The sequence below is a fragment of the Halictus rubicundus genome, unplaced genomic scaffold, assembly GCF_050948215.1.
Source record: "Halictus rubicundus isolate RS-2024b unplaced genomic scaffold, iyHalRubi1_principal scaffold0089, whole genome shotgun sequence".
In the NCBI taxonomy this organism is placed as follows: Eukaryota; Metazoa; Arthropoda; class Insecta; order Hymenoptera; family Halictidae; genus Halictus; species Halictus rubicundus.
Window position 1 is genome coordinate 759525 of NW_027488630.1, and position 22976 is coordinate 782500.

Consider the following 22976-nt stretch of genomic DNA (forward strand, 5'->3'; position numbering starts at 1 on the left):
TATTTGTATTTATATGACAATGTAATTTTTTCATACAGCAATAAACAAGTGACACCGACTGATTGACGGGTCCGGCGCATTGACGTCCCCATGAGCATCATAGCTGTATAAAGCAGCTCGAGCATCGGGGGGGGGGGGGATCGACGTTCCCAGCTGATCGTGGAAAAAAAGTGAAAGCAGACAAAAACAAACCGTCACCATAACAGCTGACGGACGTCCGCGGGCTCTCCTGAGTACGTCGAACTCGCTCGGGTGAGTGTGTGCGTGCATGCGTGAGCGGCAAAGATGTGTTGGCGCAGCATGCCCGCGAAAACGTTAGCTTTTTTCACGTCATGTTGTAAACTAATTGTTCTAACTTGTCAACAAAATCCAAATCGTATGATGCAATATTAAAATAGTTATCGTCCTGAGTGTCCCAATATTACTGTCAGCGACTACATTTGTTTTGTTTCTCTGTCTGTGTGGTGCAGCAGAATACTAGTGCAAAGTTTCTATAAAATCACTTAGTGTTCCTCTGTGTCAGAGGAATTCAAAACGAGGAACTCAAAAATTAATCTAACTGTAATCCAAATTTATTTGTTTGAAAAGTTCACGCGGTATATAGACTGTTTGTCACTTACCTATTCAGCTGTAATTTTCTTCTGCTGTATCTTCTGGTTGAGCTCCGAAGTCTTTTGGAGGATACAGCCGCCTTGGCTGCTCGCTTGGTCGCCGTTTTTCCCGCATGCTCAGTAGAACACGATTGACCACACTCCATTTTTACATAATCTCCACACTTCTTCACACAAACTCCAAACTATACACACTCGCGTCAACACAAGTCCGTACGTAAACTTATTTTTCCGCGTTGTGTATAAATTATTTAACGAATGAAACAGGAATGATTCGCACGCGATGCGAACGCGTTCCTGTCCATCAGTAAACTGAACGAAACAAACATCGACGCAACCAAATGTTGCCACATGCGTCATCGCCCCCCCCCCCCCCTCACTACCGTCGAATGTCACTTGGCCGCGCTTGAGCCTACCCCACTAATTCCGTTCGTGCACCAACAGGCCATTCGCTCTTGATTTGTTTATCTGTGTATACTGAAATATGTTTTGTATTTTTTAAATAATTTTTTTTTATTTTTTCGCTATAGCCGTCTAAGATGTTCAAAAGTGACCCCCGAATCAAATTGATTTTTAGTCACACCGTGCCCAACAAAAAATTACGAAAAAATTCATGGATATTCTACTTACTCGCATACAGGAGTGAGATTTTTTTCAGAATTTTAGGTGGAAAAATCGATTTTGACACAAATCCGGAAGCATAAAATTCCCGATTTTATATCGAACTTCTCAGTTGACCCCGCTTATATTATTATGTTCGCTGTGTCTTCGTTGTGATTATTAATGTGTATTTTTTACAGTTTTTTTGGATTATGCAAACATGTTTGTTGAAAAAAATTGGACATCTCCAAACATTCGAAGAAAGTGCGTATTTCGTATTGAAGTTTCAGAGATACTGATTTTATAAAAGTAGTTGGATATTATTGAAACAATTGTTCTAAATTCTTTTTAGAATTTTTGTAAATTGCATGAAAATGAATTTTCTCGTTGCCTTTTTTCCTGTTTCCAAGCATATTGTATGTTAGCGTCAACGCATTTTTAACGAGAGATTTTGGTGGGATGGTCGAAGGGATGTTTATTCCTTGACAGACTTATGGCAGGGCTTTATAATGTCTGTGGCAGAGTTGGGCAAAATATTTATCTAAATAAAAGTTTCGAATAACGAATAAAAGATAAAAATATTTTTATTCGTTATTCGAAGGTTCGAATAAAAAAATTATCTTTATTCGACGAGTATCGAATAAATAATTTTATTCGGCGAGAATTTATCCGACGAATAAAGATAATTTTTTTTATTCGAAGCGGATTTATTCGAACTTCGAATAATTTTTTCATCTTTTATCTGTATCTTTTATTCCAAGGCTTCGAATAAATCTTCGAATAACTTTTGCCGAGCGCCGAGCATCAAAGACCCAGCGACGACAGACGACATACAATGTAAGCGGATGAAGAATCGCGCACGAATGAAAGTTTAAACTTTTAGATTTTTCAACATATCCTCATAAAATTGTGACGAGCGAATGGAGGGGATTTTCCTGATGAAAATGAGGTCAAATTCGAGTGTAATCGAACAAGTTTCACTGATACCTAATTTTACCAAATGATGTCGTGTTTGGACTCATTTCGATCGGAACGAGCTCTACAACTCGTTCGTCTTAACAATATTGTTCTGATTAAAAACATACAAGCATAAATTGCCAATAATGCACGATTCTCCATCTGCTTACATTGTAGGCTGTTGGTCGGTCGCTGGTCTTTCAAGTTCCGAGCTCGCAGAGTCGCGAGATATCGGTGTGAAACAACTACCAATCCAATTGCAAAACTTCATTGTTTTTCATGATTTTTTATGGGACTTGCGCCAACTAATTCGTGGCATTCTTCTGATTAAAATGACACTAAACACGGTACAAATTGGACTGTATTTAGCATTTTTATTCGTAGATTTATTCGAAGGCTTCGAATAAATCTTCGGATAACTTTTGCCAGCTCGACGAATAAACGGCGACGACGGCCGACGAGGACCGACGAGCGCCGAACGTCGAAGATCCAGCGACTGCCAAACGGCATACAATGTAAGCGGATGGAGAATCGCGCATTATTGGCAATTTATGCTTTTATGTTTTTAATCAGAACAATATTGTTAAGACGAATGAGTTGTAGAGTTTGTTCCGATCGAAATGAGTCCAAACACGACATCATTTGGACTGTCTTTACTGAGATTGTAATTTTTATCGTAACATTACGTATCAGTGAAACTTGTTCCATTACACTCGAATTTGACCTTATTTTCATCAGGAAAATCCCCTCCATTCGCTTGTCACAATTTTATGAGGATATGTTGAAAAATCTAAAAGTTTAAACTTTCATTCGTGCGCGATTCGCCATCCGCTTACATTGTATGCCGTTTGGCAGTCGCTGGGTCTTCCACGTTCGGCGCTCGTCGGTCCTCGTCGGCCGTCGTCGCCGTTTATTCGTCGAGCTGGCAAAAGTTATCCGAAGATTTATTCGAAGCCTTCGAATAAATCTACGGATAAAAATGCTAAATACAGTCCAATTTGTACCGTGTTTAGTGTCATTTTAATCAGAAGAATGCCACGAATTAGTTGGCGCAAGCCCCATAAAAATATAATGAGAAATAAAGATGTTTTGCAATTGGATTGGCAGTTGTTTCACACCGATATCTCGCGACTCTGCGAGCTCGGAACTTCAAAGACCAGCGACCAACCAACAGCCTACAATGTAAGCAGATGGGGAATCCAGCATTATTGGCAATTTATGCTTGTATGTTTTTAATCAGAACAATATTTTAAGACGAATGAGTTGTAGAGCTTGTTCCGATCGAAATGAGTCCAAACACGACATCATTTGGACTGTCTTTAATGAGATTGTAATTTTTATCGTACCATTACGTATCAGTGAAACTTGTTCGATTACACTCGAATTTGATCTCATTTTCATCAGGAAAATCCCCTCCATTCGCTCGTCACAATTTTTTGAGGATATGTTGAAAAATCTAAAAGTTTAAACTTTCATTCGTGCGCGATTCTCCATCCGCTTACATTGTATGTCGTCTGTCTTCGCTGAGTCTTTGATGCTCGGCGCTCGGCGAAAGTTATTCGAAGATTTATTCGAAGCCTTCGAATAAAAGATACAGATAAAAGATGAAAAAATTATTCGAAGTTCGAATAAATCCGCTTCGAATAGAAAAAATTATCTTTATTCGTCGGATAAATTCTCGACGAATAAAATTATTTATCCGATACTCGTCCAATAAAGATGCTTTTTTTTATTCGAACCTTCAAATAACAAATAAAGATAAAGTATCTTTTATTCAAATTTTCATTTAAATAATTTTTTATCCCAAATAATGCCCATCTCTGCGAGGGCCGTTAGCACCGTGAAAGATTTACTTAATATTTAATTGAATTTAATAATTACAAAGAGTATATCATGAACAAAGTGCATGCACTTGGAACTGTTACAGAAATATGTAAGATCACCCTTTCGATGAAGTATCGAATGAGGTTTATGACATGAGCGACTGGAATCCACCTCTTGTGAGGAGTTTAGTACACACTGCATGTCTAGCCTTCCTTTAATTAGTTTTGGAGGCAGGTCTCTGGAAGTTGTGGATGCATTCGTTTGTATGGTCTGGCTTGCGACTCAATAAGGATTGTTAGCGTACCATAAAACTCCAGATGTGACACAGAACACAGGTAGGTGTGCTGGGCGCTACGTCACCAACGCACTAAAGGACTGAAATCAAGGAAACACTTTTATTTTTTCAATGATCGTCGCAAAAAAATTGTTCTTCCTTGAATATGGATGGTACCATGGTATTGGGTTGTAAAGGGGTGTTAAACAGAGCTGCAATGCAGCCCATAAAAAATTAGTAGAACGGTGAAATAAAGAGTAAACTAGAATGTTTTCGACTAAAATTATTTAAAAATAGTTCTAATGTGTTTTTAAAGTCATCTAGTAAAAATCTTATGGTGCTGAGGTGGAAAAAATATTTATTCATGAAAGAAATTTTTTTTTAATTAATAATAACAGTAGCTATATATATGAAAAAATTTAAGATAGTGTTGATGACAATAGCTCATTATTAAATTAATATTCAGGTTGGTCGCTTTTAAACTTCGATATGAGATCTGTATTTGTTCGAATTTTTCCGGATTTTCCATTTTTTACAACTAGAGTTTGCAACTACAAACTTGGAAAAAAATAAAATACGTATCATTACAATTAATATTATTCTTAATTTATATTAATTAGAGATTTTGTACACAAGATTTACATGTTAGTTCCATATTTCATATAAAACAATTAAACTGTACGTTCTAATCCTGGTTAAAAAAATAATGTGCGTTCAGTTTTATGCTAAAAGACTGACCGGTTCTGTGTCATGCTAAAAGACTGACCGGTTCTGTTCCAGGAAAGACTGACCGGTTCTGTGCCATGCTAAAGCGGCGATGTTACGAAAGTGGGAACGCCGAAACCCCGGGCGTGAGCACTCTCATTCCTCTCTGCCCGGACTATGAGATGGATACGTTTTGGATTATGGCACTGGCACTACATTTAAAACCTAAAAATGAGTAATAGTGGAAGTAGAGCAGAAGCCTCGGACACAGGGAACCCATGCCCTCGGGCCCCTGTGGCGGACGTGTCCGCTGAAGATAGGAGGGTAATAGACGACCCCAGCAATGATAATGGACAAGAGTTGGATATTTTTATGGAATTGCCTATGGGTGGGACGATTAGTTGCTCATTGTGTACAAACAACCAGCGCTTCTTCCTACAGGAAACGAAATGGGCAGAACATATTAAAAGCCAGATCACCGCCCATCCTGATCATCGTATTATGTGGAAGTGTAAAAGATGCAAGAAAAGTTGGGAGAAAATACAAGCATGTAAATGCCATATTCCCAAATGTAAAGGAGTAGTGGAGACGATGGATGATGACACTAGAATAACGTGTGTCACATGTGGAGAAAAGTTCGGGACAAAAGCAGGGCTGGGCCAACACGAACGACATAGGCACGCCCAAATACGAAACGAAAAAAGGTCTCAACCAGAGAGAAGAGTCAGAGCTACGAACCATCCACGTCCAAGCACTCGAGCCTCGGTTTGGTCAGAAAGGGAAATAGAACTGCTCATACAATTGAGCGAGCAGTTCCAGAATGAAAAATGCATAAACATTAAAGTACATGAACATCTTTCCATTATAACAACTAAACAAATAAGTGACAAACGAAGCGATTTAAAAAAGCGACGAGGGCCCACTCAGACGGCTGAGATAGCCGAAGAAGAGGAGGCGGATGAGCTACCAACTAGCTCGTCCAACTCGGCACATGAACCGGTTGTTGAAGCGATAGATGAGAATGTCCGTTACGTAGAAAATGAAAACTGGAGAGATGTGTTTAGGGCAAAAATAAGAGAAAATTCACTAGGAGATGATGAGGACTTAAAGGATATTGAGAGGGAGATCATGAGGATAGCAGAAGGGGAGCAAACAAGCTCCCAGGATATCGAGGGTGTGACAGGCAGGTTCACAGAGAAACTAAAAGAGGGCATAGTTGAAGAAACGTCTAGGAATAGAAGCGGGAAAGTAAATAACAGAAAAGAGAACGACCGCACCCGCTTTAATAAATATAAATATTCTCGATATCAGGAATTATATAATAAGTGTCCCAAAAAACTAATTGAAATGGCGGTAGCAGGGGAGAAATGCGAAATAGGTAAGAAAGTGGAATTGCCCGAGAAAACAGAAGTAGAGAAATTATACGGTAGCCTACGGGGTACAGGGGGGCCATCCACAGGACTACCAAAACTGGGTAGAGACAGAAACGCAGCTTCACCCATAAAAGGTATATGGGTCCCCATCACTAATGAGGAAGTGGTGGCTAAAATGAGGAAAATTAAAGCAAACACGGCGCCTGGGGTAGATGGCATTAAAAAGGTCCACCTTATGAAAAGGGGGGCGCTCGTGGTTCTGACCAAACTCTTTAACCTCTTGATGACCCACACACATTTCCCGGAATTGTGGAAGCGTAATAGAACGACGTTAATACCCAAAGCCGGGAAAAGTACCGATGATGTGGGTAATTGGCGACCAATAACCATTGGTTCGTTGATGTCACGAATCTTCTCTTCCATGTTGGACCGGAGGCTGAGGTGGAAGGTGCAGAACCACAAACGACAAAAAGGCTTCACTCAAGAAGATGGGTGTAAGCATAACATCTCAATCTTGGATAGAGCTATTAAAGAGATGAAAAGGAACAGAGGTGGCACCGTCAAAGTAGTGGACATTTCCAAGGCCTTTGATTCAGTTCCTCATAGCGCAATGAGTGATGGGCTTGAGCGAAAAGGAGTACCGGCAGTAATGATAAAATACATACGTAATATGTATACAAACTGTAGGACCTTGATTAAAACCCGGGATGGAGACGTATCAGTCACCCTAAAAAGAGGTGTAAAACAAGGAGATCCTCTCTCTCCATTGCTATTTAACCTAATAGTCGACCCGATTATAGGGTACATCGACGAGACAACGGAGGGTATTACCCTAGGGGCTGAAAATGTCTCTATATTAGCGTTTGCTGACGACATTGTGTTGATAGCTAAAGATAGAGATGAAGCTGTACGACAGAATAAGAAGTTACATACATTCCTGAAGAACATCGGAATGGAAATTCAGGCTTCAAAATGCCACACGTTCCAAATAAGACATGGTATGTACAAGACCCAAGAATACAGTTGGAGGGTCAGTACATGCCAGGCACCAAACCAGATGAGACTATCAAATATCTGGGCGTCACATTGGACCCATGGAGGGGGTTACAACCGGCGAAGGTAGATGATATTATCAAGGCAGCGAGAAATGTACAGAAGATGGGTCTCAAGCCACATCAAAAGATAAATTTAATTAGAACTCTTCTCTTGCCGAAATATATACACAGGTTGGTCGCAAGTCCACCACCACTGAAAACCCTGGAAAAGCTTGATCATGAAATCAAACAGATAATTAAGGAAACCCTCCACCTCCATCCAACAACTACGGATGGAATAATATATACAGAGAAGAAGCATGGAGGTTTAGGGATGCAATCAGTGGCAGATATTGTACGAGTCGCAAAATTAAGGAATGGTCTTAGAATGATGAATAGCGAGGACCAGGCAACTCGGGAAGCATATGAAGGACAGGAAGATCTCATACAAAGATACGCCCACTCAATAGGGCTACAATGGCCGGTAGAGGAAGAAGAACTTGATAAGAAGCGAGAAGACCTCAAGAAGAGATATGTGGAAAGATGGAGACAACTAGTCTCCCAGGGCCATGGGGTTCATGAATTTATGAACGATAAGATAGGGAACGCGTGGCTATTCAGACCAATGTTGTTGAAACCATCTCGTTATATAGATGCTGTGCGGTTAAGAACCAACACGTACGGTACAAGAGTCGCTCTAAGAAGAGCGAGAAAAGAGATCAACCCGCAATGTAGACGATGCAACCTGCAAGTCGAAACACTTGGGCATGTGTTAGGGAACTGCACTCATACCAAACCAGGAAATTGTTTCAATTTCAACAACGAAATTGTGTCCTTAATTGAAAATAAGGTATCCAAGAAGAGTGCTGTCTTCAAAGAAGCAACAGTCAACGTCCTTCGCGAGCTTAAAAAGCCAGATTTGGTAATTGAAGACCAACAAAGGCTATTAGTAGTGAACGTGACTGTGAGATATGAGGGGGGTCTCCCACTTGGACTCCGACCGATTGGACACGTCCCGATTGGACTGTCCGGATTGGACGCGTTCCTTTTGGACGCCGTGCCGATTCGACTCGTGCTGTTTGGACGCCGTAGCGGTTGGATTCATGGCGTTTGGACGCCGTAAATTTTATAATCATTGCTTTTCGAAGTCTACATATGGTGATATTATATTGTGAAATATATGGTTAAATATGATTTGGAATCTGTTAAATTTGGATCTGAATTTTTATTTTTGTGGTTAGGGTTAGGGTTAGGGTTAGGGTTAGGGTGAGAGCGATTTGAACCTCCAGAGTGTAAAGATCAATATTAGTTCGAAATTTCCAATAGAATCACAGATTTTAACAAAAGTTTGGATTTCAATTAGGAAGTGAGAGTTAATTAGAATTTTTTGCACCGGTTTGCTGTTCATCAAAATAATTAATTAATGAATTTTTAAGAATTAATTGATTAATAGAGAGATAGTAGCCGAAAAAACGCGAATTATAGAACTTTTGAGCAATTTTCGCGAATTAAAAGAAGGAGTAGGAGTAGATTCGCGAAATTAAGCCAGAAAAGTTCAAGGAAAAAGTGCAAGTGAGATATAAGGACAATTGGTTAATTAGTGATCGATTTAGTTAATTAAATAATTAATGAGAGAACAAATAACCAAGGACAATAAGCAGTGGAAGCCGAGAAGGCCGAGTTCCAGACCCGAGGCCACACCGCGAGGGGGTCGGTCAGGTGAAGGAAAGAAAAGGTACGATAGTGATACCCGTTAGTAAAAGTGTTAGATTGTCAAATTGCATAACGGTTTCCCTAAAATTACCCGATCAAGCTAAAAATTAATATACATATATTTCGAGGAACAACTAAGAGAAAGGGCCAAAAGGGGAGATATTTCTCCCGGGGGAGAACAATTTTCGGATTCCCCCTCCCCTTTCCAAGATAATAGGAAAATCGGGCGAAATATTGAAATTAGGCAAGGAAGTTATAGGAGCAAAGTGTTAGAGGGTGTTGAGACGAGTACAACAAGCCCAAGCACGACCGATTTAGAAGAAGTTGATTTTTCACTTATATAGGGTGACGAAAAAGTTTTAGTAAATTTTGAAAAAACTGAGTACGTGGGACCCTTAGGCGCGAAATTTGGGAAACATGGGGAGGGGTTGGGTATGGGAAAACCCCCTGGTGAAAGAAAAAACCGGCTACCCCCATTTCTTCGCCAAAAACGGGCATTTACGAGACTAGAAATACGACTTACGCGAAAACTCAAAACGGGCCGTGTTACAGGGACATCAAGAGCTAAACGTTGAGAAAATAAAAAATAGGGGGTAATTACTCAAAATCACCCACTTCCCTCTTGAGGAAAGGGTCAAAAAGTCACTTTCGGAGGAGTTTTTCCCTAAAATTATAGTAATTGGAACATGTAAGACTAGAATAATAAGATTAAATAAATAAGTAATTAATAATTTAGTTAATAATAAATAAGAAATAGTTATATTGTAGTATATTACATATAAGAGTACAGTATAGTATAGAATAATTATATTATAGAGTACAGGATAGGAGTATAAGCTTAGATTAGCACAGACGGTATTATACTTACATAAATGCATAGAGACGGAAACCTATGAAAACGCTCCGATCAGCCTGAAAATCGATACACAACAATTAGAAAGGGTAGCGAGCAATAAGGGTCGGAAAGGGAGATATTTCTCCCGGGTGGGGAAAACTTTTCGATCCCCCCCCCCCGTTCCGAGATACTGAAAAATAAAGACCGGAATTGTGAGTTAGGACACAAACGATAGGTGAACGGAATAGAGCCCGAAAAGACCTTTCCAACGAGCCCTGGAACGACCAGATAGGACGAAGTTGGGTGTAACGTGTCACGTCCGGTGGTTCGATCGCTCATGAATAAGACAAATAAAACTTCAAATAAAAATTATGCCACGCGAGGAGAGAAGAATAAATAAGATTAGGATAAGCCTTAAGATTCTAGGAAGTAAGACGGTGTCATGTCCGGTGATTCGACCGCTTAAGAATCAAACGAATAAAACTTGAGACAAAGAATTATTATGAACTATTGTTGAAACCCAATAATGTCACGCAAGGAGAAGGAAATAAATAGGATTAGGATAGGCGTTAAAATTTCTAGAAAATTAGATATCGAACAAAACAATTCCAATTATCCTCCTGCGAGAGACGCAGCAAAGATCGATGTCACCCCGAAAAATAAACAGAAAGTGTGTCTAGTTGCACCAAGTTCCAAGAAGGCACACTAATCCCATGGTAAGAATGACGCGCATTAGATAAAAGATCAAATCAATATCCTATTGAAACAAAGGACTGTCCATCCTATAAAAGGGAACCAACATAACAAAGATGATTCATTATCAATCAAAAGGTGTAACCATCATCATAGAGTACTTTCTCAATAAAGTTCACAAAAGGATTCTGGGACAGTTAGTGAAGGTTTTAACAAAGTTCAGTGAGTGCGATAATTGGAATTGGCGCAACCCGCAACCTGCAACCTGCGACCTGCGACCTGCAGCAACCGCGATTAGCGGTATTTCCGATCTGCGGCAACTGCAATTTGTGGAACCTGCGACTTGTGGACTTGCGGTGTCCACTTAGCGAAGCGAACCCAACAACTCGGTAAATTAACATTATTATTATTGAACGAAATATTTGTAAGCTATCTACTTTATGCGTTAACTACACATAATCTCTATTTGTCAAATCATGTTTAAAACTTCTGATTCAGCACCTAATTTTGAATAAATCAATAATTTTGTTTGTTTTGGAAAATAAGAAAACAAGTTATTTAAACAATCCTCAATTTCCCGAACCGTAGCCGGTGAATGCAGGTAGGTTCAAAACTGCGTCCTATCTCATAAAAATCATAATCCGTCCTACCTGGGACGTAACAAACGCTATATCGGGTGGCGAAAAAGTTTCGGTTTTTTTTTTTGAAAAAAGTAGACACGTGGAGACCTTTAGGGGGATATTTTTAGAAATAAGGGTGGGGAGGGGTTCAGGAAAACCCCGTGGTGGGAGAAAAACCCGCCTACCCCCATTTTTTATCCAAAAACGCACTTTTGTGAGCGAAAGGAGACGTTTTTCACGAAAAAGTCCTACAGGCCGAGTAACAGGTACCTCTAGGGCTAGGATATTATAAAATATATTCTACGCTAAGATAGAAAGTATAGTATACATTTAGGCAGAAACAATAAGAAAAAATTTTTTCAAGTTGTGTAAATTAATCTAAGTATTGGCGAAAGTACTTTAGTTTTATATACTAAGCCAGCTTAACGATAGTCATAAAAAAGAGTAAGATTAGATTAGGATCAGATTAGAAATAAGATTAGATAAGTACTTAGTATAGGCCTATAAATAAATAAATAAATAAATAAAGAAATAGGTAAGCCGCGTGCGAACATGCATTAATACTTAGAAGAATAGTTAGAGATAAATAGATATAAATAGAGATAGATATAAACATAGAGATAGATTGAGAAAAACGGCGAGCGAAGCGAAAAGCCAAACCTAGCGAATACGTTTTTCACTTTACTTTATAATTAGGAATGCATACAGAGAATAGGTAAGAATACATGCGGCGAGCGAATCATAATTGAAAACCTGCGATTTTATGTATTTTTGAAATTATGAACGAAATTACAGAGACAAATACTCTTATTAAAAAAAAGGGTTAGGGTTAGGGTGAGGGACCCCCCAGGAGGGTGGTGGCGAGGACTGGGAGGGCGCGGGGATCTCCCCCGCGTCAACGCGTGCCCCCGGTGGTGGGGGGGCGGAGTGGGGTTAGCGCGGGGAGTTTCCCGCGCCCTGTCATGCCCCCACAACTGGGGGCGGTGAACTTGGGGGCCCGGGGTGTGAGCTGACCCGGGCCCCCGGGGGGGAGCACAGCTCCCCCCGTGACAGGCCGACACCCCCCGGGTTAGTTTCCCGGTGTGGGAGGGTGTCGGTCCGTCCCTCCTCGATTGGGGAGGGGGATCCGTGGGGGGTATTGGGTGAGGAAGGGTCGGGGCGTGCCGGATCACGCCTCCGACGGCCCTTCCTTCCGGTGGCGGCGTCTTCTTGCCTCGGCCGGGGCTGGTTCCTTCGGGATACCGGCTCCGAGCGGGGCACGAAGACTCCGGGAGCTGTGGGTGGACCGAGCTGGGGCTCGGGAAGCCCAATCCGAAGGCTCCAGGGATTGGGACACCGGGCGGGTCCCTCCGCCCGGGGTCTTATAGCGTAGGCAGTGGGGGAAGTTAACCCCTCCCCCGGGGTATGATGATAGCTGGGAGGTGTCCTGTTGAGTACTCGCGTGATCCAGGCACCTCCCTTTTAGCTTAGGTGGGAGTGGGTTTTTAGTGGGTACCCCTTGGGGATTTCCCCCAAGGGCAGTCCCACATAACCCCGACTCCCCCGAGAGAGTCGGGGTATGCGTAAAGCATTTTCCCACGGAAAAAAGGGGGTTAGGGTTAGGGAACGGCCCGAATCCAACCACCACGGCGTCCAAACGGTACGAGTTCAATCGGCGCGGCGTCCAAACGGCACGAGTCGAATCGGCACGGAGTCCAAAAGGAACCCGTCCAATCGGGACGTGTCCAATCGGTCGGAGTCCAACTGGGCATCACCCGATATGAGGATAAAGATAACCTGAAAAGGGCTTACATGGAAAAGGAAGAAAAGTATAAGGAGGCTGCGGAATATATTAAGTTAAGGCTAAATTGTCTATCCGCAGAGATAGTCCCAATAGTGGTGGGTTGCAGAGGCTCAATACCAATGGCAACAAGGAAAAACTTAATGTCCCTGGGTCTAAATAAAAACGAGATGATGGCAATAGCGTTGGTAGCCCTCCGTTCATCAATTGAAATGGCGAATGCCTTTATAGACTACGATCACATGATGTGATTGCTGTGTTTTAATCCCTAACTTATTTTATTTTATTGTATTTATTTATTTAATTCTTTTAGTTGTTGATTTTAACTTATTGCATGTATTTATTTATTTATTTATGCATTCTGTTTTACCATATAAGACATGGCCTCGGCCACGGAAAATTTTCGTGTGTGTGTCTTAATTATTTTATTCATGACAAGGAGCATCTTACTTATTTTAGTTATTTCCATGAAGACACGGCGTTGGTCACAAAAAATATTAAAAGATGACATGGTCCGAGCCATGAAATAGCGAAGCAGCTGCCAGCTGAGTCAATTTACCGCGTCCCGGCTATATACACCGAGGATTTTTAGCTTATTGTTTTATTTAATTTGTCTAGGAACAGAGGCAGATCCCTTGGCAGCGGGATCTTACAAAATATAACTCAGTTGATCTATTTAAACGTTGTTATTGCCTTACGGGGGAGTTAATCCCCGGAAGTCTATCTTTGTTCGCATAGATACAGGTTTAGCCAAATGCCTCGTCATCTAATTAGTGACGCGCATGAATGGATTAACGAGATTTCCTCTGTCCCTATCTACTATTAGACCTAATGACACCAAAGAATTCGACTCCAGCAGTAAGACAAAAGAGGCAGTACAAAAACTGGTATCACCATCTCAGGAAGGCCTACGAGTAGTAAACGTACGGAATATCCATGGGAACGGAATACTAGTGGAAACAGCGAGGAAGAGCGACCTAACTGCACTCCTGCAAAACGAGAAACTTAAAACAGCCGGTTTGATCGTCGGGACACCGCAAAAGAGAAGCCCACGAGTCGTACTGCGTCACGTCCCTCGCACATCAAGTGACGAAGATCTAATAGACATCATCGCAGAGCAAAACACCACAGACACCAAGGAAAAAGAAAGGATAAAGCAGCAGATGAAGATCGCGTTCAAATCCGGAGACAAAGCAAGAGATGCCTGCGGGGACTCCCGTTTCCGGTTAGAAGGAGATAAGGCGTGAAATTTAGAGCAGCTGAGAAAGTGGTGAGAGAGCGAGTGAAAGCAAAGTGGAGGTGGAGTGAGTGAGATCAGGGGTAGAGGGAGATCGGAGGAGAAGTTAGAGGAAGAAAAGAGTGCAAGAAAGGGAAAAGGCCAATAGAGAAAGTGATAAGTCAGGAAAGTGAGGTTAGGCGCACAGTAGAAAGAGAGCAGGAGAAGCGAAAGCAGAAGGGAGAGCGCCATGTGCGGGAAAAGAAAGAAGCGCAAAGGCAGACAACTGCAACGTAGGTAAAGAAGGAAGACGAGAGGATAAGAAAGGAAATGAATAAACAAGAAGAGAAAGAACAGGAAAGAGAGACGGCAAGAAAGTTAATGAAGATAAGAAATAGAGAAAGAGCAAGGTGCAACAGTCTATCCAAAGTGGAGGGATTAGGGAAGTGGTTAGACAAGAAAAGAAAAGAGAGAGAGAATGAGGAAAGAGAAGAAAAGGAAAAAGATCCATTCAGAAAAAGCAGAAAAACAGACAGATCGCCGGAGGATGGAAAAGGAAAGGAACGACAAGAAAGGAGAGGGGAGCAAGGAGACATCAGGGAGATAATAAGAGAGGAAATAAAGGGGGCATTAATGGGAACAATAAAACAGATGAGCGAAATAGCAGAGGGATGGAAAGAAATGACGGAAGTAATGAGGAAGATGAAAGATATGAAAGAAGAGTGGGAGAAGGAAAGGGAGAGAGACGGAAAATCGGTTCAAGAGTTAGAAGCGAGAGTGAAAAAGATAGAGTTAGAAGGGAAAATAGAGGACAAGATAGACAAAAAGTTGGAAGAAATAGAAAGGAAAAGAGGAAGTGATCAAGGAGAAAGGGAAAGAGGAGAGATCGAAAAAAGACTGAAAGAAATAGAAATGAATTGGGAAAGAAAGGAAAGAGAGACAAGGAGAAAGAACATAGTAATTAAAGGGTTGGAGATAAAAGATGGAGGAGACGGACAGGAGGAAGTGCGAAAATTATTAGAAGTAATAGGAGAAAAATTCGAGGTTGAAGAAGTTAAGAAAAGAGGCAAAAAGGGAATAGGAAAAGGAGAATGGGCAGTGGTAAAGATGGCGACAATGGAACAGAAAAGAAGAGTAATGATAGAAAAGAAAAAATTAGCAGGAAGACGGGAAAGGATAGAGGATGATCTCACATGGGAAGAAAGAAGCATACAATGGAGGCTAAGGCAGATAATGGAGAAAGAGAGAGGGGAAGGGAAAAGGGTCAGAATGGGGTATATGAAGATATGGATAGAAGGAAAGATGTGGAGATGGGATGAGAAGGAGAAGACATTGAAGGACAGCGAGGGAAACGAGTGGGGAGCGAAAGAGAAGGGGAGAGAGAAATAAAGAAAAGGGATAAAGAGGAGTTGAAGACAGAGGGAGGGAAGAATTCTGGAACATAGCAGGAATGAAAGGGAAAGATGATGGATTCTGGAAGGACCTAGAGCGATGGGATGTAATGGTGCTGCTGGAGACATGGGTGGAAGAAAAGATGTGGGAAAAAGTGGAAAGAAGATTACCACAGGGGTATGTCTGGAAAAAGCAATGGGCAGTTAGGGATAGTAAAATAGGGAGAGCAAAAGGGGGAATGGTGTTAGGAATGAGAAAAGAAATTACATGGGAAAAGAAGAGCGGGGGAGAGTCAAAGGATATAGAAGGAATAATAGAAGGAAGTATAAGGATAGGAGAGGAAGAATGGAAGATACTAGGGGTATATGTAAACAAAGACATTGAACGGAAGATGAAAGTACTGAGGGACTGGTGGGATACAGGAAGGGACGAAAAACTAATTGTAGGAGGAGATTTTAACGCGAGGACAGGCAGGGAAGGAGGAGAAGTAAGGCAGGAAGAAGATGAGGGGGAAGGCTGCAGGGATTCAAAAGACAAGAAAGTAAATGGAGAAGGGAGGAAGCTAATCAGAACGTTAGGAGAATTAGGATTAGAAATAATGAATGGAGGGATAGAAGGAGACGAGAGAGGAGAGTACACATATATAGGACAGAGAGGAAGGACGGTAATTGATTACGTGATAGGAGACAAAAGAACAAGAGAAGGGATAGAGAGCATGGTGATAGAGGAAAGGGTAGAATCAGATCACCTACCGGTAGTGATAACAATGAAGAAAGGACAAAAAAAAAGGAAAGGGAGATAAGAAAGAAGGATAAGAAAGGAGAGCAAAGAGTAGAATGGAGAAGAGAGGTAAAAGAAAAATTTAGAAGGTTAACAGAGGAAATGGAAGTAACAGGGGAAGAGATAGGAGAAAGACTAGGAGAACTAGAAAAAAAGATCAAGAGCGTAATAGAAGAAATAAGGAGTACTGAGGGCATGAAAGAGTCGAAAAGGAGAGGATGGTGGGATAAGGAATGCATAGAAAGAAAGAAGGAACTAAGAAGGGCATTAAGGAAATGGAAAGAAGGGAAAGAAGAAGAAGAGGGATATAGAAGAATGAAAAACAAATACAAAAAACTGTGTGAAGAGAAAAAAGAGCAGGAGAGAGAAAAGATACTAACGGAAGCAGGGAAAGCGAGGACAGAAGGAAAGGTATGGGATTTTCTAAGAAAGATGGGAGGTGGAAAAGGAAAAGGACAAACGAAAGAGATAGAAATGGAAAAATGGAAGGAGTATTTTATGGGGCTACTAGGAGGAGTAGAAAACAAGACAGAGGGGGGAGGCAGGAGGAAAAGAAGCGAGGAAAGCAATGAAGGGATAGGAAGAGATGAGATAGAAAGATAGAAAGAGCAATAAAAGCAGCAGGGAAGGATGAGATGGGAAATGAGATTTGGAAATATGGAGGAGAAAATATAAGGAATGAAGTGTGGAAAATATGCAATAGGGTATGGAATGGGGAAGGATGGCCTGAAGAGTGGAAAGTAGGTGTCGTGGTGCCGATAAAAAAGAAGGGGGATGGAAAGTCAGTCGAATGCTATAGAGGGGTAACGCTACTGAATACGTTGTACAAGATCTATACAATTATATTAGAGGAGAGGCTGGAGAGAGAAGTAAAAGAGAAGAGGATGGTGTCAGAGAACCAGACAGGATTTAGAAAGGAGAAAGGGACGATAGACAATATATATGTAGTGAATTATGTAGTAAACAGGGAACTGGCGAAGAAAAAGGGAAGGTTAATAGGATGCTTTGTAGATCTGAAGGCAGCATTTGACAGCGTGAATAGGAGAATATTGTGGAAAGCATTAGAGGAGAGAGGTGTGAGCGAAGGAATTAGGGAAATAATAGAAGAAGTGTATAGAGAGACAACATCTAAGGTGAAAGTAGGAGGCGAAATGGGAGACAAGTTCTGGGTAGGAAGAGGGGTAAGGCAAGGATGTCCGCTAAGCGCGAAGCTTTTTATACTGCTTATGGCCGATCTAGAGGAAAGAATGAGGAAGAGAGGGAAAGGTGGGGTGGAGATTAGGGGAAGAATGCTGTACACTTTGCAATATGCGGATGACCTCGTGCTGCTGGCGAAAGAGGAGAGAGGGATGAAATTAATGATAGAGGAATTCAGAAGCTATATAAAGGAGAAGGGACTAGAAGTAAACAGAGAAAAAACGAAGATAATAAGATTCGAAAGAAGAAGGCAAGAGAAAAAGACGTGGAGATGGGGGGATGGAACTGTAGAAGAAGTAGACGAGATAAAATATCTCGGGTACGTATTCAAGAAAAATGGGGGACAAGAAAGACAGATAGAGGACAGAACAAGGAAGGGTGGAGGAGTGATGAAAAGTGTGTGGAGGATAGGGAAAAGATATTTTAAAAATAAGTACAAGAGAAGAGAATAGTTTTTCGACGCACTGGTATGGCCAGTGATGGCATACGGTGTGGAGATCTGGGGATGGGAGGAAAGAATGGAGGTGGAGAGGATGCAGGAAAGGTATATAAGATGGGTGCTAGGGGTAGAGTGGACAACACCAGGGTATATGATAAGGGAAGAGACGAAAAGAGAGAAAATGAGAGTGAGGGGCGCGAAGAGGGCATGGAAGTTTGAAGAAAGGTTGAGAGCTGGAAAAGGAAGCGAATGGGCCAGACAATGTCTAAAGGAGATAGAAGAGAGAGCTATAGGAGGAAAGAAGATGTCAAAATGGGAGATAGGGAGGAAGAAATATATAGAGGAAAGGGGGAATAGAAGAATGTTAGAGGAGGGAGATAAGGAAGAGAGGGAAGAAGAGTGGGGAAGGATAGAAAAAAGAGAGAAAGAGAAAGAGGAAGAGGAAAACTGGAAGAGGGTAATGGAGTCTAGGTATAATATATGGTATAAAGAGATAAGGACAAAGGAAAGACCCGAATACCTAGAAAAAGGATCAAAAGAAGAAAAATGGACGAGGATAGCAAGGTACAGGCTGGGGAATGAAATGAGGGGAGGAAGGTACTGGGGGGAAGAGGAGGTGAGACGGTGCAGAAGGTGCGGGTACGAAGAAGAGACGTGGGAACACGTGTTGGAAAGGTGCTCGAGAGATCAAGGGTTGGAAGTAGGAATTCAAGAGAAGGTGAAGGAAATACTGGCTGAGGACGGGAGAGGAGAAGAGTGGATGAAAAAATTAGACCGGGAGAGAAAAGAAATACAGGACGGAAAGTATCAATGAGAGGGTGAGAAAGGAGGAGGCAGGAGTGAAAGGAAGAATGAGTGAGAGAGAGTGAAAGCGAAAAGAAAGAAAATGTAAAGGGAACGGGATCTCTATGTAACCCGTAAGGGAACATTAAATATATACATACATACATACAAGAGATGCCTGCAATGTTATCCTTGAGGTGTCCAACGAGGCAAGAGACCTTCGAATTAAGAAGGAACACACATACATCGGATGGAGCCGATGCATCGCTGAGGACTACATCGCAGTCACGCGATGCTATAAATGTCAAGCCTTCAGACACCTGGCCAAGCACTGCAGCTCCGTGAAAGAAACCTGCGGGCACTGTGGAGACCTCGGACACAGCTATAAAGACTGCCCAAATAAGAGCAAAGGCGCCTCCTGCTCGAACTGCAGGAAATCTGGAAAGGATCACCACCACTCCACGAGAAGCAACGACTGCCCCTCATACAGAGCCGCCCTGAACATGGTCATCTCTCGCATCGATTATGGTAAGTAAACCACATAAATCATGTATGGAAATAAAAATTGCACAGGTCAACGCGCAGAACTCCATAAGGGTCATGGACGAGCTCCGCTCCATCACCATCGAGAAGAAGGTAGACATAATAGCAATACAAGAACCATATACAGTCAGAAATGAAATCAAAAGCATGGGACAGACACCGAAAACTCTCACGGACACAAAGGAATTTGCACGTACAGCAACAGCAGACATAACCAAAGCAGGAATAGTAATCTTAAACCCAAACCTCACGGCACTAAAAATAGAACATCTCAGCAACACACACTGCATATGCGTGGAAATCAGCACCCAAAGAACATCGTTCTACATAGTAAGTACATAGTTCCAGAACTGCGAAGGAACAGACCGCTACCTGCTACATCTGGACACCGTACTCCGTGAACTTCGGGGGAAACGAATAATCATATGCGCTGACACCAACGCCAACTCCATATCCTGGCATAGCAAAATGACCGACGACAGAGGGGAAGAAATCGAGGAATTCCTAGCCGAGCATGACCTATGGCTTCTGAACCAACCCTCCGAGGCATTGAGCTACGATTACGTTCACGGAACAGCGAACATAGACACGACCTTCGCAACGAACAACTTCCGAGGCCAAATAACAGAGTGGAAAATAAACCCAAACTGGACCACAAGCGACCACAACGCTATAACATTCACAATCAAAACCACGAACAACACACAACACCGGACAACAGAAAATAGATATAACCTAAAACGGGCGGACTGGGCAAAATTCTCAGAACAGCTACTGAGAGAATCAATAGCGATTAAAGACGAAACAGACATCGAAACCGTAAATGCAGAAACGATTACAACCAAGATAGGAAATGCCATCATCAACGCAGCCAACTTCTCTATCCCAAGGAAAAAACGCTTCCCCAAATCTTCACCGTGGTGGAGCAAGGATCTCACTCAGCTCAGAACACAAGTAAGGAAAGCCCAACGCCAAACCAGGGAAGCCAAGAACACGCCACACTGCGACAGGACAAAAGCGGCATACACCGAACTACGGAACAAATACACTGCCAAAATCAAGGAAGCCAAGAACACCAGCTGGCAAGAATTCATAGCAGACAAAGGCAACGAAAATCCTTGGGGAATTCCGTACAAACTTCTAATGGACAAAGTCAACGCAGAAAAGGCTACCACCAACATCAAAAGAGCCAACAGCGACCACACAACAACCTGGAAAGAAACAACGAAAACTCTATTGGACTCCCTAATACCAGACGACGAAACGAACAACGAAACCGAATACCACAAAACGCAACGAAGAACCGCAGACACCGAAGACACTTCAGTATTCCACCCCGACGAAACACGCAGAGCAATTAATAGATTAAAGAACAACAAAGCACCAGGACATGACCTAATGGACAACGAGCTGATTAAAGCCACTGGGGCATTCCTCCACGGGGAACTAACCTGCATTTTTAACAAGTGCCTAGAGGAGGGTACCTTCCCAAAAAACTGGAAAGAAGGAATCATAAGAGTACTCCTGAAAGGAGAAAACAGGGATGAAACTGACCCTAAGTCGTACAGACCAGTATGCCTCCTTCCAGGGCTAGGGAAAGTACTAGAGAAGCTGATTTCATATCGTCTGGATCCCATACTCGAGCAACGCCAATACAGTTCCGACAGACAATACGAATTCCGTAGAAACAAGTCAACCGAGGACGCCATAGTACAGATGCGTAAAATTGCAGACAACGCAAACGAAAAATACATAATTGCTCTTTTCTTTGACATCTCCGGAGCTTTTGACAATGTGTGGTGGCCCAGTATACTGACCAACCTCAAGAAACGCAATTGCCCAAAAAACCTCTATAGAATCATACAAAGCTACCTTTCCGAAATAACTGTGAAAATCTCAAACAATGGACAAGAGGTAAAGAAGATAGTAACAAAAGGATGCCCCCAAGGATCAATTCTCGGACCCAGTTTCTGGAATCTGATTTTCGACGATATCATAGAAGAACTGAAAGCACCTGGATATGAACCCATCGCATATGCTGACGACCTCGCCGTCGTAATAGCAGCCAACTCAAGAATCGACCTTGAGAAAATGGCGAATCAAGCAGTATCCCGCATAACAGACTGGTGTAACAGAGAGAAAGCTAAGCCTATCACAAAACAAAACGGAAATGCTCCTAGTCAAGGGCTTCCTGAACATAAACCGACCACCAACAGTAGGAGTTGACCAGCAAATAGGACTAAACTTTGCCAACACTGTAAGATACCTGGGAATACACTTCGGAACAAGACTAAACATCGCACCACACATAAACCACATAAGCAACAAAACAAGGACAATATTCAACAAGCTTGCACAAATATCGAAAGCACACTGGGGAATAAACTACAAGACAATGAAAACCTACTACAAAGGAATCTTCCTACCAATAATCACATACGCAGCAGCAGGCTGGAGCGACAAAATGAACAGCTTGCATATCCGGAAACTAACGACAGCTCAAAGACATGCTCTACTACTAGTAACCAAAGCATACAGAACCGTGTCCACTGACGCCCTGCGGATCCTGGCAGACGCAGCACCGATCGAAGCAATACTCAGAGAAAGAAGGGCACACTAACACCTCAGGCGTAACCTCCCATTTCAAATCGGAGATCTCAACTACCTTCACCAAGAAGAAATCGACGAGGAGCAACTGGCAGAAATAGGACTCCGAATAAAGGACTCAACAACGAGGACCTGGCAGGAACAGTGGACAAACTCAACCAAAGGACGACTGACCTTCTGCTTCTTCAGAAACGTAGAAGGCAGAAGAAAAGCAACATGGATCAAGCCCGACTACTAGATTTCACAAATACTGACAGGACATGGAAACTTTAACGATAAACTTGCCACTCTCGGACTGAAAGAAACAGATAAGTGCAAATGCGAAGCAAAGGACACAGTAAGGCACATAATATACAGCTGCCCCCGAACACAAGAAGCCCGACAACAGATGGTACAGGAACTGCAAGCTCTGGGAATTAGATGGCCATGCCAACTAAATGTCCTAGTGCAAGAAAAACCTTATAAGATACTACACGACTACACGACAACAGCTCTAAAAGAACGAGAGGACAGCGACATCCCGAACCACACGACAGCAACAGGCAACCAACAACAGCAGCAATCCCAAGACACCAGCAGCAACCAGCAGCAAGCCCCCAGAAGAAGTCGAAGACTCCAAAACGTTAATCAAAGGTAAGTCTGGCACAAGATTGACATAACCCGTCGTGACATCGCAGGCACAACTACCTCAGGGCGGAAGTGTGTCGCGACGGGGGACGGCTACATTACAACAGCCGTCGAACTCTTACACAGCTCACTTTGTAAGCCTGCAAGAGACTGAGCGCTAAGCTGGTAACTCCGCCTCCACGTGGCCCCCGCTGGAAACGTTTCGACGGAGATGTGGCTTCTCGAAGCCACACCGACGGAGAAACGGCTAAGTGAGTTACTTCCCGCACGGGACGGTCTACTCTTCTGATGATCCTTGAGCGGTGAAGGAGGGGTTTTTCCAAGCCCAGTCCATAACACCAACGGATATTCCCTTCGCAGTGGTAGGCGCCCT